This window comes from Chenopodium quinoa, unplaced genomic scaffold (assembly GCF_001683475.1).
Source record: "Chenopodium quinoa cultivar QQ74 unplaced genomic scaffold, ASM168347v1, whole genome shotgun sequence".
NCBI lineage: Eukaryota > Viridiplantae > Streptophyta > Magnoliopsida > Caryophyllales > Amaranthaceae > Chenopodium > Chenopodium quinoa.
The window spans coordinates 2,058,157-2,077,758 of record NW_018744603.1 but is presented as its reverse complement, the minus strand read 5'-3'; positions in this window follow the sequence as shown (position 1 = coordinate 2,077,758).

The window sequence follows — 19,602 nt, the reverse complement described above, 5'->3', positions numbered from 1 at the left end:
ACCGGCGCAGTTAAAAATTTTCGCGCCGGCTGGGCGCAGACGGCAAGTAGAAGCGGTGCTTCCAGCCGTCGAACTTGGACACCTTGTCCAAGGTCATCATGTACTAAGGGAAGGTGGTCAGTGTATACCACGCCCTCCAGCCGCCTAGGTTGCGACTTAAGTAATTCATGTGGGCAAAGGCCTCCCAGTCGGGATGCAGCCCTTGGAACTCACAGGCGGCAACGTATCCTAGAATGTTAGCCCAAGAATTGGGGGTAAGTTGCCAGACTCCCAGGTCATAGCCTCTCAGAATTGCCTTCACCGCCTCGTGAATTGGAAATCTTAACCCAGCCAGGAACGCCGCCTCATAACAGCCAAAGTAGGCGTTGGCATTCCTCTCGTCATCTTTTCAAGAGACGGTTCCTTCTGCAGGCAGAACCCGGATGGTATAATTGCCGGCTAGGGGGCGCATGAGCTTGAAGTTCTCTAAATCTTTATCCATGTTTGCCCTATCTTTGGCAGAGACGTGGATTTGAAAGGGGTCATCCTTTTCACTCCATTTTTCCTCTCCTATATCTCACTATCCTCAAGCGGTGACATAGGCTCGTCACTGCTCTCGGAGCTGGAGGCGGAGCTTTCCCTGGATGTGTTCTCATCTTGCGAGCAGGGCATAGAGACGGCCTACTCACCGTCTCCCTTATTGCACTCATCAAGGAATGAATCCCCAGGGGTTGAAGGGGCACCCGGGGGAGACCTCTCAGCAGACGTCTGGTTTTCCCTACCTGACGTCTCCCCCTCAGGCGGTTGCCCGCCTGTGCCCTCGCTCCTATAGTTGGGATCTCTCGCCGTCTGCATTATCCGAGCCATTGTGTCCTGCACATACACATAGACGATCGGATTCCAAGCATAAGGGTGGTCCCAACACCCCGAGGCGACACTCCCAGTCCTAGACTCAGCCGTACCAGGTGACCGGCTGGACTCTAACCTAGGTTGTGCCGTGTGTGTTGGTGATGCATCCATTTATTGCAAAGAGTATATACAAGCGGGAAAAAATGAAAAGAGCTGAGAGAGACAGAGGCGGTATCTTTAAAAGATGATGACTGAAGGTTAGGCGGAAACGAGCTTGATTGCTTGCGCTTGACTCAGACGGGAAAGCAGACTCTCTCTCTCTCTCTCTCTCTCTCTCTCTAAAGTTTATCTCTCTTAAAATTTTTGTAAAACGTACAAAATTTGAGGGTAAACGGCTACATATAGGGGGTAAATTTAGGGGTACCTCCGTAATTTCCGCAGAAGGTGAACAGTTAAAAATTGGCGGTAAAATCACCCCCAATGGAAGAGTGACACCTGTCACAGATGCCACGTCACATCTGTGAGGGGCAAATGTTTAGGGTAATTTTACTCTGACACGTGGTCCAGTCAGAGTGTGACACGTGTCACCTTAGGGTTAGTCCAAATAGGACCAATCCCTGTTTGACACGTATCCTACCAAGGAAATGGAAAAAGGCGGCCTTCATGGCCCAAATACCGAGAAAGCCGCAATGCGGCGCAACCCACCAATGATTAGGGCTTGATGACCTAATCAGGGGCACAATTCCCAAGGATCCTATAAATAGGGAGATTTCCTCCTTTTGGAGGCACGATTTACCATTTATTACAGATTTTACTCTTTGATAGAGGCATCCTGAGCTTGGAATCCGAGCAGATTGATGTGTCTATTTTATATAGTATTTTACCCCCGTCCCTTGGTCATAATTATTAGTGTTTTTGGCTCTTTAGAGCCACTTTTATTACTAATTGGTGTTTTCTAGTGTTTTCGTAGATTTGGTTGACTTTTGCAGGGATTTGCACTTTTGATGCATTTTCCCGAGATATTTTGGAGCAATTACGAGCATTGGAGAAGCACGGCAAGTTTTTATAACCCAGGGCCGGTTAGTGCCATCGAACCGGTGATTAAGGGCTCGGTATATCTGATACCGGGGAATTTGGACCGAGTATTCAAGACCCGAAGAGAAAATCCAGATTAGCTCGAAGAATTGGAGCCCAATCGTAGTCCAAATAGTGGCCCAAGAGAGTCGCTCGGCCAAAAAAGTTGGCTCCCAGAGGCGCGCCCGGCCGGGCGAGGGAAGGCGCCCGAAGACGCGCCCGGTCAGGCGAGAGAAACGTACCTGATGGAAAAAGGCGCGCCCGATCGGGCGCGTGTTATTATTAGATGTTAATTTTGACGTTTAAGTTTGTTTTAGTTTAGGATTCTTACGGAGTATAAATACTTTCCCGTAAAACGAATTTAGCACTTTTCTTTACCTTCTTTTACTCTTTCTTAATTATTTTCTTAGATTTTCTCTCTCTACTTAGCTTTTAGATTAGTTTCTCTCTCTTATACTTAGTTCTCAACTTGATTCTTAATTCCAGATTTATTTTGGTAACGATTTCTCTTCTCTTAATCTTAGTTGTTTACTTTATTCTTTTGATCATGTCTTGTTTGATTGCTTTGATTAGTTTAGTTTGTATTATGTGTGAGTAGTTCTATTTCTAGGGTTTATGGGGATCCATAAATAATATGAAGGGGTAATTTATTGTTGTTAATTAACAATGCTAGATTAATTTCCTATTGATTGATTTAATGCTCTGTGACTAGATTTGCGCAGATCTTTTATGCACGAGTTTAACAATATTGATTCGAGATTCGACAGATTAGAATTAATGTTTAGGTCTAGTTTCAATAGACAGGTTAACTTATAAATGGTTAACCTCGAGATTTGAAAGATGAGATTTAATACCGGTAAATTAATTGTGTGATTGTAATACGTAGCGAAAACCCTTTATGATCTGATTAATGTATGCATTGATGATTGATTAATATGTTTTACCCTAGAATATTATTTATTGGTGAACCTATGCCCTAGGTCCTTTTATTCATTGTTTTCTCCTTTTTCTTAATCTTTGTAGTTTAGTTCTTTTTTATTATGACATATTGGTTACTTCATAATCTAGATTATATTAGTTTATTAGGAATAGAAAGACTCGTTTCTCCATGGATTCGACCCTACTTCCCTATCTACATTAGTTAGAGGATTTAGGAATTACTTTTGATTAGGGGATACGACTTTAACCTTTCAAAATTTGGCGTTGTTGCCGGGGAGACGGTTTTATTTTTGTTTCTGATTATTTTTGTAGTCTAGGTTATTTCTTTTTGTCTCAGAGAACGTTAGTTCTTTGAGGCAAATCACATATTTTCTTTTAGATTTTTTTGTTTATGCCCAGGTGTTCCAGATTAGGGTACATCCCATTCAATCCTGAGATCGAACGATCCTTTCATAGACAGAAGAATTTCTACAAGAAAATTCCGTTGGATTCTGGTGATAATAATAATCATCGAGATCCTCCAACTAGTTCTAGCGATTCAGAGGTATCATCAGATCTAGAATTAGAGATGACGACTCCAAAGAAGCTTAGTGATTACTCACAACCAAAGCTTACAGATTTTCCATATCTCACTCCCACTCTGGCTCTTGATGGGGTACAATTTGAGATTAAACCCCAATTTATAATTATGATAGAGAGGAAGCAATTTAGTGGAACTAAGGGTGAAGACCCAAATCTTCACATTGCAGACTATTGTCAGTATTGTAATACCATCAGGCAAGCCGGGGTCACACAAGACCAAATCAGGGAGATTCTCTTTCCTTTCTCTTTAACTGGAAAAGAGAAATTATGGTTTAATGGATTAAATAGAACTGCACTTGGTATAACTGAATGGGAAACTCTTGTTTTGAATTTTATAACAAGTATTATCCTGCAGAGAGAACAGCCGTACTACGGAGTGCAATTCAGAACTTTGCCCAAGAAGCTGATGAAACTTTATATGAGGCTTGGGAGAGGTTTAAGGACCTACAAAGAGAATGCCCCCACCATAACTTGGCACAATGGCAGTTAATCCAAGCCTTTTACAATGGCATTGGAAATTCATCTAGAATAATTTTAGATTCTGCAGCTAGTGGGAGGTTTATGAATCTTAATGTTGATGATGCAGGTCAGGTTATTGAAGATATGGCGATACATAATTCCCAATATGGGAATCCTAGAGGCTTTGCTAACAAGGGGAAGCATAGTGTTGACTCTGTATCCTTTTTGCAAGCTCAATTAACTTCTATATGCCAAAAATTTGATAATCTTAGCACTGTTCATGTAGCTAATGTTTCTGCAATTAATAATAATGCTAATGAGGATTTCTGTGAAAATTGTGGAATTATAGGTCATTGGGAACAAGATTGCAGGATTTCCGTGGATCAAGTTAATGCCTTTCAAGCTTATAGGCAGAATAACCCATACTCCAACACCTACAATCCTGGGTATCGGAATCATTCGTACCTTTCCTACCGGAGTACTAATGTTCAGAATCCACCACCACAAGAACCACAGACGCCACAACAACAACAGCAGAAATATTACCATCCCAATGCTGGCAAGAAGAACCAACCACAATAATCCTCCTCATCTTCCGACCCTACTTTGGTAGAAATTAGAGCAATGTTGGTTAATATGCAGAAGCACATGGAGAGTAGAGATGCGCAAATTGATTCAATTCTAGCACACAATAAAATTGTAGATAATCAAATTACGCAACTTTCCGCTACTCTACATGCCCGCCAACAGGGAGCTCTGCCAGCACAGCCGACAAGGCCTACGGATCAAGCCTATGCAATTACTCTAAAGAGTGGTTCAAACTATGAAGGGCCCCCTATGCCCAGAGTTGATGTACCTGTTTTAATAAATAATGCTAATCTTGATTCCGTTAAACCAGACAATGTAGCTAATAGCCCTGCAGGGCTAAAGCATATTACTAATATGTCTAATTCTACATTGCAGGGTACGACTGCAGAGAAGGTGGCCACTCCATATAAGAGCAATAATGCTCCAAAGCCAATTATCAAACTTCCATTCCCCAATCGTCAACTGAAAACAAATTTGGATAAGCAGTTTGGTAAGTTCCTGGAGATGGTAAAAGATTTGAAGGTAACAGTTCCCTTCACTGAATTAATCACACAAATTCCTGCATATGCAAAATTTATGAAAGCAGTATTTGATTAGGGGATTTTTATCCACCAATCAGCATCCGACACGTGGGCCAGCCAGGTTTCGCCACGTGTCCTTCATGTAGGCCAATAGGAGCCTGCCACGTGTCATCAAGAGATTCGTCCTCCTTGGACCAATTACACTGTGACACGTGTCCACCCATGCCAAATGGGAAAACCGGCCAACAAGGCCCAATCTTTGTGGGAGGCCCAGTCAGCCTTAGGTTTAACCTAAACCTAGTACTGGCACGCATCCCAAGGCATATAAATATGCCCATTAATCCTCATTAAGGGGGATTACGCACATTTAACACTCTCACCTAGAGAGACCCAATCACTTTTATTTCCGCATTAATTACTCCTTTATCAAGTACTAACTTGACCGTCGGAGGCGGATCTCCAATCATCCGGAGTATCCGTTTGTTTTTCAGGTACAGGCGTCCGGTTCCAGTCTCGGAATTGTAACTCTCCCGCAGCACATGAGAAAACCCCGAAACATTTTGGCGCCGTCTATGGGGAGAGTACTTCTGAGATGGCATCCACGTCTGTACCGACTCCTGAAGAGAGGCGTCCCCTAGACGACCCTCAAGTTCAGTCGGACCATCATACTGAGGAGGAATTTGAAGTTGAAGCTCACACAGCTTCAGACGGGACCCTAAGGGCCCGACGCACCCGTCATACCGAAAAAAGGGAACGGGAACATCTTCAAACTGGACTCAGTGATCCAGCCGGCGCACCGTCTATTCAGCAGCAGCCGGCTGATGGGTCTGCTCCCATTACAAGAAACGAACTCATGACCTTCATGAGGGGCTTCAAGGGAGAGATTCAAGAGTTGCTCAACAAGAAGCCTCCTGATCTGGCCAAGGAGCAGTCGGCTAAGAAACCTTCCTCTTCAGGGAGGAGGAAGCCTGTTCGAGGGCGAGAGGCGACCCCTCATCCTAACTCTAGGAAGTGGGAGCCGCCTGTCCTTGATTTCATAAAGTACCGCTTTCCTACTCTAGGAAAGAGGAAACATGTTCGTCATATTCAGGCGGACGGGTCGAAGAAAACATACACAGATGCTCGGCTATTGCTAGAGCAGAAGAAGAATGACCGATTGTCAGAGTCGGCCTCTACTTCAGACTTCCAAGACAGTCTACGCAATACCTCGATGAAGTATACTCAGTCGCATCATGAGAGTCAGTCAGGCGGCACCTCCCGTCAGTCCGGCTTTCATAGTGACCAGGCGGTACCAAACTTACCATTTGTACCACAACAACAATATTTTTTGCAGCCACCTCTGTTTGGTGGGCATGCAGCAAAGAATGTCCAACCTATGGACTGGCAGCTACGGTTGCTTAGACTTGGAGAACAGCCGTCGGCCTTCTCCAAGGAAATTGCTGAAGCCGCTCAGCCGGCCAAAGTGAAAAATGTATTAGTAGGCGCCTATAGCGGCACTACTAACCCAGAAGACCATTTGATGGCATTCACCAACCTGATGTACCTTCAAGGGTTGGATGATCCCACTTGGTGCAAGTGTTTTCCAGCGACTCTCAAAGGAATCGCACAACAATGGTTCGGCAACCTGCCGACTGGTTGTGTGAATAACTTCAGGACGCTTTCTTACTTATTCACCTCCAACTTTGCCATGAACATACCTGCGAAGAAGACGACCCTTGATTTAGGAACGATTCAGCAGGGCGAGAAGGAGGGGCTTCGTTCTTACATCAGGCGGTTCAACCTGATGAGAATACAGATTCAAGGGTTACCGGATGAGGTAGCCTATATTGACTTTTTCAGAGGCCTCAAAGACGGGTCGACATTCAAATTTGATTTGGTTCGAAAGAGGGTGGCGACTCTTCAAGAGGCCTTGATTGAAGCGGAAGCCTATATACAGGCGACTGATCTTTGTAGTACGGGAAAACAGTCGGACGGGAAGAGGTTCGACAAAAGAGAAGGACGACAGAAACAGTCGTCGAACAAAGATGAGAAGAATAGAAAAGAGGTCTGGGCGGCTGATTCCTCTAAACAGCCGGCCCAGAAAAAGAAGAAAGAATTCAAACCATACTCCCCAAAGTATGTGCTTAACAAGGATAGCCAAGCTATCCTAAAGGAAATCAAGGGACGGATCTCAATTGAGAAGCCGGCCCCCATGAAGGGTTCTGCAAGCAACCGGAACCAAGAAAAATTCTGTGATTATCATGAAGATGTTGGTCATCACACCAACGAATGCATCAGTCTCATGCGGTATCTGGACTGCCTGGCTGAGCAAGGCGATCTTGACTCTTATGTCAAGAAATCTACGGGGAACACTTCCTCGAAAAAGCAGTCGGCCAAAAAGAGTCAACAGGCCGACAGCTCCGATACAGATGATGCAGTCGTCTACACCATTGCAGGCGGCTTCTCAGGAGGCGGCCCCACTATTAGGGGTAACAAAGACAATATCAGGCGGCTAGACGTAAATTCCGTTCACCAAGAACGACCCACCAAAAATTCATTTCCTGAGATTGTCATCACTGAAGAAGATCTAGGAGGGGTAAGGGGGCCGCATGACGACCCTATCGTTATTGAATGTAAAGTGGCCAACCAGAGAGTTGGCCGAATCCTTATAGATACCGGAAGCTCCTCAGATCTTATCAGTAGCAAATGTCTGTCAAAACTCAAATATCAGACTGATTGCATACATCCGGCATCCCACCCTTTAGTAGGGTTTGGAGGAGGAGTCGTCCACCCAGTGGGACGAGTGGATTTACCCATCCGCCTGGGTGAAAAAGGGAAAGGACGACACATGGTAGTCCGGTTCCTGGTAGTAGAAGAACTCTCGGCCTACAACATGATTCTGGGACGACCAACCCTGAATAATTCCAAGGCTGTTATAATACCATCTCTTATGTTGCTCAAGTTTGAGAGGGATGATGGAACAGTCGGGTCCCTAAGGGGAGATTAGAGGATGGCCCGAGAGTGCTATCTCTCGGATATCAAGCCCACTGTTATGACCGCTGGGTCAAGTGGTGGAAAAACAGACCTTGACAATGTCAAGGAGAGTGCGCCTGTTCAAGAAGCAGGCGGCAAGAAGAGAAAGGCAGCCCAGACGGGGGCCGCAAGAAAAGAAAGAAAATAGCAATCATTGGCAGAGGAGCGGTCGGATGAATTCCGCCCTCAGCCGGCTGGTGAGCATACAGACCTGATCTTAGACGACTCACGTCCTGAGCGAACAGTCAAAGTTGGGACGACTGCTCTGAGAGTCCTGGGTGACGACTTTCACAAACTATTGAAAGAATACAAGGACATCTTTGCATTCGAAGTCCACGAAATGCCAGGCATTAGTCCTGACTTGGCGGTACATAAACTGGCTGTGGATCCAAAAAAGAAGCCGGTAAGGCAGAAGAAGCGGAACCATGGCGAAGAAAGAAGTCAGGCGGCAGCCGCCGAAGTTAAAAAATTACTTGATGCAGGGTTCATTCGGCAATGTTATTTCCCAGACTGGGTTGCAAATGTGGTGCTTGTTAAAAAGCCGAATGGCACCTGGCGAATGTGTGTAGACTACACAGACTTAAACAAGGCGTGCCCCAAAGACAGTTACCCTCTGCCTAAAATTGATAACCTGGTCGACTCAACAGCCGGCCATGCTTTGATGAGCTTTATGGACGCCTACTCTAGTTTCCATCCAATTCCTTTATGGAAGAAAGATCAGGAGAAGACGGCCTTCGTCACTGATCAAGGGTTATAATGTTACACGGTCATGCTGTTTGGTCTTAAGAATGCCCCGGCCACCTTCCAGCGAATGATAAACACTGTGTTCTTTGATCAGATTGGGAGAAACGTCGAGGCATACATTGATGATATGATTGTCAAGTCTAAGCTTCAGATAGATCATCTGTCGGACCTCCGAGAAACTTTCGCCACACTCAGGCGGCACCATGTCATGCTCAATCCCAAGAAATGTGTATTTGGAGTTGAGTCTGGGAAATTTCTCAGATTCCTTATCAATCAGAGAGGAATAGAGGCGAACCCTGAGAAGGTGCAGGCGGTCATCGACATGCAGTCGCCTCGTACCGTCCGAGAGGTTCAGAAGTTAACAGGTTGTCTGGCGGCCTTGGGAAGATTTCTAAGCCGATCAGGCGACAAATGCTTATACTTCTTCCAGGCCATTAAGAAGAAGGCAAGGTTTGAATGGGGGCCGGATGCTGAGGCGGCCTTCTAGAAATTGAAAGTTCACTTGCATTCCTTGCCGAGGCTGGTCAGCCCTTTGCCCAAAGAAGTACTCTACATGTACCTGGCCGTCTCTGATCATGCGTTAAGCGTTGTTCTTCTTGCTGAAAGAGACGGCTGTCAGCTCCCGGTCTACTTTGTCAGTCATGTACTGAAAAATGCCGAGTTGAGGTATCCCTTAGTGGAGAGATTTGGTCTTGCACTCTTCACGGCTGTTAAAAAATTGAAGCCCTACTTTTTGGCACATGCAGTCATGGTTTATACAGATCAACCTATCAAGCGGCCACTGACCACCATGGAGTCGTCAGACCGGATGATCAAATGGGCCATAGAAATACAGAGCCTCGAAGTTACCTTCGAGCCTAGAAAAGCAGTGAAAGGGCAAGCCTTTGCTGACTTTATTGTTGAGATGACTCGTCCCCCTGATTCTCGAGATCCAGATCAAGTCTGGAAGGTATACGTCGACGGAAGCTCTACTTCAAATGGTTGTGGAGCAGGCGTCATATGTCAGTCGCCAGAGGGCGACAGATACGAGTATGCTCTACGCTTCAGTTTTCAGGCCTCAAACAATGAGGCAGAATATGAAGCTTTACTAGCCGGAATCCGCATGTGCAAGGCGGCAGGGGCACGAAAGATAGACGCCTGTTCCGATTCACAATTGATAGTGAGTCAGTATAATGGCGAATACGAACCATCCGGCCATGATCAAGTATTTACAGGCGGTACGACAAGCAGTCGGATCCCTTGAAGATTTTCATCTGACTCAAGTGCCGAGATCAGAAAACAACCAGGCGGATGCACTTTCAAAATTAGCATCATCCGCCTCTTGTGATACTCCTCGAACTGTTTTTGGGAAGTAATGGAGAAGAGAAGCATCGAGGAAGACCCTATTGGAATCCTAGACAGAAGCTCAACCTGGATGGATCCAATTAGGGAATATCTGACAGACGGTACCCTACCGGATGATCATCACCAGGCGGCTGCGCTGAAAAAACGGGCAGCCAGTTTTGAAATGATAAGGGGAGAACTTCACAAAAGAGGGTACCTTCAACCCTACTTAAAGTGTGTTACTCCAGAAAAGGGACGAGAGATACTAGACGATCTGCACTCTGGTTACTGCGCTTCCCATATAGGCGGCAGGTCGCTTGCTCAACGGACAAGGCGGCAGGGCTACTTTTGGCCTACTTTAGAAGCAGATGCAATGGAGATGGTGAAAAAATGTGACAAGTGCCAAAGGTTTGGCAAACTAATTCACCGTCCGGCTACTGACCTCACTACCATTCATAGCCTACTACCATTTGCTAAGTGGGGCATGGATATTCTGGGTCCCTATACGCCTGCTACAGGCGGAAGGAGGTACATACTTGTTGCAGTCGACTACTTCACTAAATGGGTGGAGGCGGAGGCTGTAAAGGGAATCAAGACGAAGGATGTAATTTCATTCATCTGGAAAAATGTCATCACTCGGTTCGGGGTTCCCATGTCTATGGTTTTTGATAATGGTCCCCAATTTGAGACGCCTGTTCTCAAAAGCTGGTTGGGTGACCAAGGAATTGCTCACCACTTTGCATCAGTCGGCCGTCCACAAGCAAACGGCCAGGTAGAAGCCTTTAATAAAATCATCTCAGACGGTCTCAAGAAAAAGATTGAACGAGCAGGCGGCCTATGGGCGGATGAATTACCACATGTTCTCTGGGCCATTAGGACGACTGAAAAAGGGGCGACTGGAGAAACTCCATTCCTCCTAACTTATGGTGCGGAAGCTGTTCTTCCAATTGAACACTACGAGCCGACTCTTCGAGTAATGTTATATGACGAAGAGGCAAACTGGGAAGCCATGCGCCTGGCATTAGACTCACTCCCAGAAAGGAGGGGCAATGCTGTCTTGCGCCATGAAATTTACCGCCTGAGAATGACCAGATCATACAACAAAAAAGTACACAGACGTCCACTCAAAGTGGGGGACTTTGTACTTAGAAAAATGGAAGCAGGTGGTAGGGCTAATGAGTCTGGCAAATTAACTCCCAACTGGGAAGGACCCTACCAAATCTATGAAGAGGTCAGAGACGGTACCTACCGTCTGGAAACACCAGACGGCCAACCGTTGCCTCGAACCTGGAATGTAGATAATCTTAAGAAATATTTCTTTTGAAGGATGTAAATAGTCGAGGGCTACTTAATAAAAGTTTGCTGTTTCATTCAATTTTGTACTAAGAGGGGCATGCCTACTGACAAACAGTCGGCTACTCTCCATGTTTAATTTTCATTTTTACCTAAGAGGGGCATGCCTACTGACAAACAGTCGGTTACTCTCCATGTTTAATTTTCATTCTTACTTAAGAGGGGCACGCCGCTTGTTCCACACAACCGGCTACTCTCCCATAACACAGTTCACCAAGAACTATCAAAGGCTCATGGCTGAAATGATCAGACCAGGCGCCAAGCCAACTGATCCAAATATAAGTTTAATTCGACCTGTCCCAACATTATAGCAGGCGTCCGACGGCATCCATCCGGATGAAATTCGTCGCAGAGAGCAGCTCCCTTTTGGGTGGAACATTGTTCTATAAAATCATTACACGGCACCTATATGACTGTCTAACCAAGACAACCACGTAGCCGTTTCCCGGACAAGGATACCTCTCACTTAACTGACTAATCAGGTCAAACAAGTGTTCGCAGTAACCATCCGTGTCAACCAACCGACTGAACTACTTGGGATAAGAACAGTCGGTATCTTATGAGTTAATAGCCAACAAACATTGGCGAATAAAGGGGAACAACCGGTACCCACCGCTTGATACCTCTACTACTCAGTCACTCGGCGACTAGGTAACAATTATGTTTACTTGGTCACTCCTTAAAAATTTAGTATGAAACTAAAAAGGTGTTCATACAGCGCCTGTTCACACTAGATTAAATGTGGCGGGGAACAGTCGGCCTGGACCGACTAGAGTCTCTAGCTTAAAAAACAAAAAAAAAAAAAAAAAAAAAAAACAAACAAGGCAGGTAGGAAACCACCTTCCTACTTGGTTGAAGGAGATCCAGTCTTTAAAGTGGCCGACTGATCGCTTAGCCTGGAAACAAGACAACCAGTCGTCCAGGGGCATAGGTGGCGTGACTAACTACCTCATACCTGTCCGCAACTATCGGCCATGCAAAACAGTCGGTATAGTATGCAATTGGATATCAGAGTTTCGATACTTAGCAAAATCGAAACAAATTCGAAACGAAACATTTTGGCATAAATATTCATACCCCCGGCCCCTTGGCCGGGTAAAAGATACAAAAAGAAGCCGGTCATTAAGACCGGCAAAATATTCAAAACCCCGGCCCCCTGGCCGGGTAAACAGAAACAAACGGCACGCAGGCCGTAAAAAGAAGACATAAAGCTTAAGAAGGGGACAGATCTTCAATAGTAGCAGTTGCCGCCTGGTCAGCACTCTTTTTGCTGGACTCGGCTTCAGCTGCATCCTTCTTCGATGCATCCACCCCAAGCGGCACAAGCGCCACTACCGGCTCCTCCTCCTCCAACGCCCCGTCCTCAGCAGCCGCCAGGATCTCTTGATTATATCTATCAGAACACTGGCGGTACGTTTTTTCCCATGAGGAAAAGTCGGCATTGGGGAAGAGGCGGCCCCAGGTCAGGCGCTGGATCTGAGCAGAGTCTTCCATCATCTCTCGGACCAGCTCCTTCATTTCTTGCTCGGCCTTTGCCGAGAGCTCCTGAGTAAGACCCTTCTCCTGGGTCACCAGGCGTTCCTTAACGTGTGCCAAGGATTTCTCCAAGGTGTTGTATGAGGACATTTTTTGGCGAAGAGGTCTCAGCTCGGCCTTGAGATTGTTGATGGTCGCCTCCAGCTCATTATTTTTCTTCTAGGCCGCCTCTAACTGAGCTCGGATAGCAGAAGTAGCTTGCGCCTGATAATAAAGAATATCAATTGTCAAAATCTCATTTTGGGCAATTTGAAACATTGCCTTATCACAGTCAGAGGCGGCCATAGCTTTTGCAGCCTTTACCTCTTTGTTCTTCCTGTCAAGCGGCTTGCGAAGGCCGTTCACTCGGAGCAGGGCCTAAGTAAAAGGGAACAGGCGTCAGTTCTCAAACAAAAAACAGGCGTCCTGAAATTTAAATAACCAAAAAAATGCTAAGTATACCTCAGCAAGGACCCCTGCAATCCCGTCTAGGTCAAGGGTGCCGACACCCCTGACCGCCTCCCTCTCAGCCAGAGGGACGGCTTTGATCATAGACTTTGATCATGAGGTAGCCTCTGTGGCTCGTCAATTGATACCAGCCGGTACCGCCTGCCTTAGGGGTCCGGCTGAGGTAGTTCATGTGGGCGAAAGCCTCGAAGTTTGGCTCCACCCCGTGCAGTTCGCACCCGGCCACATAGCCGAGTACGTTGACCCAGGAGTTTGGGGCTAACTGCCATAACCCCAACTCATACCCATCCAAGATCCGCTGAACAGCTGGATATAGTGGGAAGCGCAGCCCAGCCCTGATGGCCGCCTCGTAGCAGCCAAAGAAGGCGCCATCATAACTAGTACCAGCCGGCCAGACGACTGTGTCTTCTGGATCCGGCACGAAAACTAAAAATCCGGGGCCCATTGTGTGGTTCGCAATAAAGCTCCCCACTCTCTCTTGCATGGCCGTGATCCGGCCCCGTGGGACAGTGCAGTAGTAAGGGGTATTTTGCTCTCGGTAAGAGGCGGATGGCTCCGCCCAATTGTCCCCCTTCTAAACTGCGTGAGAAAGCCTCGCCTCTTGTAGGCGGCTGTTCTTCGCTTCTGTGTCCAGAGAAGCATGACCAGAAGAGCTAGACTCGGATTCGTCCTCTGACGAGTCCGAAGAGGACGACTCCTCCCCTCTCCCAGAGGGGCCCGCCTTCTCTCCTTCAAAAGGAGCAGGAGAGAATGTAGACTTGTCAACTGTAAAATGGGAAGGGGTCACTTTGACCCCTCCCTCAGAACTGTCGGCTTTCAAGCCGCTTTGGTTCACTTCCACATCTGGCGCCTGGTCAGATGTTTCACTAATCGGCACCCTGTGGGAGGAGCCGTCTGAGTTCGAGATCCTAGCAGTCCTTTTTGTTCTGGCCATCATGTTCTGCATAGACACAGAGACAGTCGGACTTTGTATAAAGGGCAAAGATGGGTCCGGAAAAGGGCATGCGGCACTCCTAGTCCTAGATTCAGCCGTCCCCGGTGACCGGCTCATCACTAACCTAGGTCGTGTCGTGTGCTTTCGTGGTGCCATTCCAAAAAGAATAAAATAAAGAGAAAATGAAGAGTAAGAGAACTGACGGTTACCTGAACGAGTGAAGTTGACGGAGTACTGAAAATCCTGAGTAGTTGGCTTGTCAGAGCAGGCGGTAGGCAGAAAGAGTCCGAAATGTCAGAGCAAGTTCAGGGGTCCGAATGTTCTCTCTAAAAAGTTCTCAAGTGTGAAAATGACTGAAGTCAACACACCCTTATATAGGCCAAGTGAGAAGGCGAAGGGTCACTTCCAAAATTCAAAATTTGGGCGGGAGAATCTCTCGGCCTTTCCCCGAGTGACACCTGTAGCAGGTCGTCGCCTGTCACGGTGCGACACCTGTCACAGGTAACACGTGACCAGTCACGTGCCACCTGTGAGGGGCAAATGATTAGGGGATTTTTATCCACCAATCAGCATCCGACACGTGGGCCAGCCAGGTTTCGCCACGTGTCCTTCATGTAGGCCAATAGGAGCCTGCCACGTGTCATCAAGAGATTCGTCCTCCTTGGACCAATTACACTGTGACACGTGTCCACCCATGCCAAATGGGAAAACCGGCCAACAAGGCCCAATCTTTGTGGGAGGCCCAGTCAGCCTTAGGTTTAACCTAAACCTAGTACTGGCACGCATCCCAAGGCATATAAATATGCCCATTAATCCTCATTAAGGGGGATTACGCACATTTAACACTCTCACCTAGAGAGACCCAATCACTTTTATTTCCGCATTAATTACTCCTTAATCAAGTACTAACTTGACCGTCGGAGGCGGATCTCCAATCATCCGGAGCATCCGTTTGTTTTGCAGGTACAGGCGTCCGGTTCTAGTCTCGGAATTGTAACTCTCCCGCAGGACATCAGAAAACCCCGAAACAGTATTGACAAGGAAAAAGTCTATTAGTGAGGTAGAGACAGTAGCTTTCACTGTAGAGTGTAGTGTCGTACTTCAAAATAAATCTCCACCTAAATTAAAAGATCCGAGTAGCTTTTCTATCCCTTGTCATATTGTCAATCTAATGATTGATAATGCATTGTGTGATTTGGGTGCTAGCGTTAGTGTTATGCCATTATCTGTGTGTTCCAAGTTGAATATGGGTAAATTAAAAGCTACTAATATTACTCTACAAATGGCTGACCGTTCTTTCAAATACCCCTTAGGTGTTTTAGAGGATGTTCCCGTTAGAGTAGGTAAATTTTACATACCTGTTGATTTTGTCGTTCTTGATATGGATGAGGATATGCAAACCCCAATTATTTTGGGTAGACCATTCCTTAACACTGCAGGAGCAATCATAGATGTGAGAAGTGGTAAATTAACACTATCAGTAGGGGACGATAAATTGTTTTTAATCTTAATAATACCCCTAAAAGCCCCATGACAAAGGAGAAATGCTTTAGTGTTAATGTGGTTCAGAATTATTCTAACAAGCCCCAAGCTCTTGAAAAAGATCCCTTAGAGGCGGTATCTTGTGTTGCATCCCTTTCAGATGAGATAGACAAATGGCAGAAGGAAGTTGATGCAATAGAAAGAGCCCTCTACACTGTCGGTCTTGGTTTTGAGGACGAAACGGTGGAATCAATCAAGCAAGTTGTGGAAATTGAGCCTACGGAGAGTGTTCCGCCAGATCGAGTTGCAAGTGCTAAATGCAATGACAATTTGAAGCAACCCTCGATCGAAGAGGGATCTTTAGTGCGTAGCATTGAAGAGCCCCCAATCCAAGTCAAGGAGGATCCACCAGATAAGGTGAATTGGCGTCCCACAGGGTATGTCAGGAAGCCGGGTCGTAGCTTAAATACCGCTCGACCGGGTGAGAAACCGCCCGACCAAGCGTTAGGCCAAGGGTCCCGGTTCTTGTACTTAGTAAGAATGTCGTGCGGGACCTAGATAAACCAGCGCTTTGCGGGAGGCAACCCGTATTTTAATGCTTTTTAGACTAGTTTTTCTTTCTTTTTCTTATGAGAGGAGAGATGAGGGAATTTAATAAGTTTTATGAGTGTTTATACAGGTTTGAAGGAAAAGAGTTAGCCAAATATTGAAGAAAAGAAAAAAGCAAATAAATTCGTCAATTAGCCTCGGGCCCGATCGGGCGAAAAGCGCCCGTCCGGGCACGAGAGTATATGAAATCGGGTATTTCAGATCGCCCCATCGGGCGAAGGGCGCCCGACCGGGCGCGAGAGCTGGGTTTTAAAATCGAGTGTTTCAGCCCAACCGGGCGAATACTGCCCAACCGGGCGCGAAAATTGACGTTTACGAACATCTTCGATCGCCCGATCGGGCGAATCTCGCCCGACCGGGCGCGAGAAGAGACGAAAATTTCAGCATCAGATCGCCCGATCGGGCGAAGGGCGCCCGACCGGGCGCGAGAGTATATGAAATCGGGTATTTCATATCGCGCGAGAGTATATGAAATCGGGTATTGCATATCGCCCGATCGGGCGAAGGGCGCCCGACCGGGCGCGAGTGCAAAGCAAAAAAAATTCAGATCGCCCGACCAGGCGCGACACATTCGACCTCCTTCTTCTTCTTCTTTCTTCGTTTTTTTCTCATTTCTATCTCCTTCCTCCATAACTTTCTCTCTCTAAAAAACTTAAATCATCTACCTTCTCTCTAAGTTTTCTTCTCCTTTCTCACCCAAATCCAAAAAATTTTACATATTATTAATCCTCTCTTCATCCTCTAGATTTCTATATCAAAATTTTCAAATTCCATTTAAATTAATTTTCATACCCATTTTTACCATGGCTTCAAAGAGGGGTCGATCTATTTTCGGTAGGAGTTCTAGCTCGAGGAAGGAGTATGACCCGGATTTACAACACCCGTACTGGACAACGATCCGTATTGCTAGCAAGGAGCAAAAGGAGCTGTTAGAACACCTAGCCGGGCGCGAGGTAATTCCTTCACGGTGGTTACACCACCCTACTTTAGAATCGTATGGTTTGTTTGATTTTGTTAAACGAATTTTAAATGACATAGGCATGAGAAAATTCGTTGATATGCACTATCCTACATACCGTGAATTAACTTGTGAATTCTTGTCTTCTTTGAAAGTTGTAAATAGTAGAAATGGACCAAATTTAATTTTTAGGTTGAACAATAGGAATATTAGTTTAACTTATGTGGAATTTTTTAAATTGTTTAAATTAAATTCTGAATTACCACACCAATGGCATGCTGAATATAAAATGGGTGACATTTATTATGCTCTGACTGGTTTTCCTACTCCCGACCCCCAACATGTTAGTACCAAACCTATTCATCACCCTATCCCAAAAATCTGGCAAAGATTTGCGGGTTTGTGTTTTTTAGGTAGGAATGAGCCCCATAACGCCCAAACTAACGAACTAGCTGTTATAGTACACTATGTGTATGGGTTTGGGAAAATGAACATAGGTAGGTACATTATTCACCATCTGAGCAGACATGCCACAGCCAGTACCCAATCTCGCACCCCCATTCGTATAGGAGGCCTTATCACTAGAATAGTAGTGAAAAAGGCCGGTTTTGTTAAGGGTGGACCCCACCAACTGACCAACTATGGACCAGATACCTATATGACTGCTAGGTATTTTAAGGAGTTGGGGTGGGTACGACCGGACAGTGAGCAGACACCCCACTGGTGTATTAGGACTGGGACCGAGCAGCCTTTGCCCATCTTTTCCCTACCTAGTCCTGACTTGACTGCTTTTCCCCCCAGGCAAGCATCTTACACATATGACCTTTTAGTTGTCAACGCTAGGGGGCAAGCACCACCAGTTCCACCACCCCAGCCTCAGCCTCAGCCTCAGCCCGAGGCAGCGTTTTCTCCACCTCACATGTCTCATTCCGTCCCCCATGTTGACTCTGGCCCAGTTTGGGACCTTCAGAGTATAGGTCTGGATTTAGGTCGTATCGAGCATTCCCACACTGACCTTAGGAGGATGGTAGGCTCCATAGACCAGAGGTTAGGGTACCTGGAGAGGAACCAGGGTAGAGCTCTCTACCCTATGTACGATGATTATGCTCGTCGGGGCAACATTCCCGATGATGTTATTTACCCTGACTGGTTTCAGCCTCCACCCCAGGGATACGATAGGGATCCCACTGCCCATGGTATTTACACTGACTATTCTTTCTTCCATGGGTATAGCCAAGACATTCCTTTCGGGGGACCGGCGGCGGGGAGTTTTCATGCTGATTATTTTGGTGGTAGCTCTTCTGGTGAAGGTGGTGCAGGTGGCAGTGGAGGTGCAGGGTTCGGCTCCATGGATGAGGATGATCAGGACTAGCTATGCTGGGCTAGTTCCCAAGCCAATGAGGACATTGTTTGATTCTGGCTTGGGGGAGATTTTGGATTTGGTATCTTTCTTTTTCTCTTTTCTTTTATTTTTAGTGTGTTTTCTTAGTTTAGATTTATTGCTTTCTAGATTAGTTTTATTGCTTTCTTATATATGAAAAATACAAAAAAATTGAAAAATAAAAAAAATCCAAAAATACGTTCCAATGAATTGTAAATCATGCTTCCCTGTGCCCCTTACTTGAAAAATATTGTTTTGATTCTTGGTTATTGATGATAAGCATTGTAGATTAGTTGATCATGATTTGATGTTTGATTGCCTTGAAACCTTAACATGCGTCAATTTTGTCCAACTACTTGTGAATATAGTGCTTGACTAGTTGATTTGGTTAGGAATGTATGTTAGTTCCTGGTATGTCAATGAATTTGAGTATTGGTTTGCAACTATAAGTAATGTTTATATGATTCATTATTATGCACATTGAGGAGGACTAAGGCGTTCATTCTTTTAGGTAGCCTCCAGATGATTGTAGATACATTTGTTCCCTTCTTGCTACCCATGTTGTTGCCTTGACTTTTTGTTGTTTATTAGCCACATTACAAGCCTATTTTTCCCCATTGGTTACTAGTCTCAAGCTTGGCTTAGGGGAGCTATTAGTGAGTGAGGTGAGGGAGTTTGTAGTGTGCTTATTATTTGTACAATTTGGGTGGAATTTGAGAAGTTATTTTGTTTTTTATCATATTTATTTTTGATGAGTTTGAAAGTAATATTTTCTTGAGAAAAAAATAAAGTATGATGTTATGAAAAAAAAAAAAAAAAAAAAAAAAAGAGA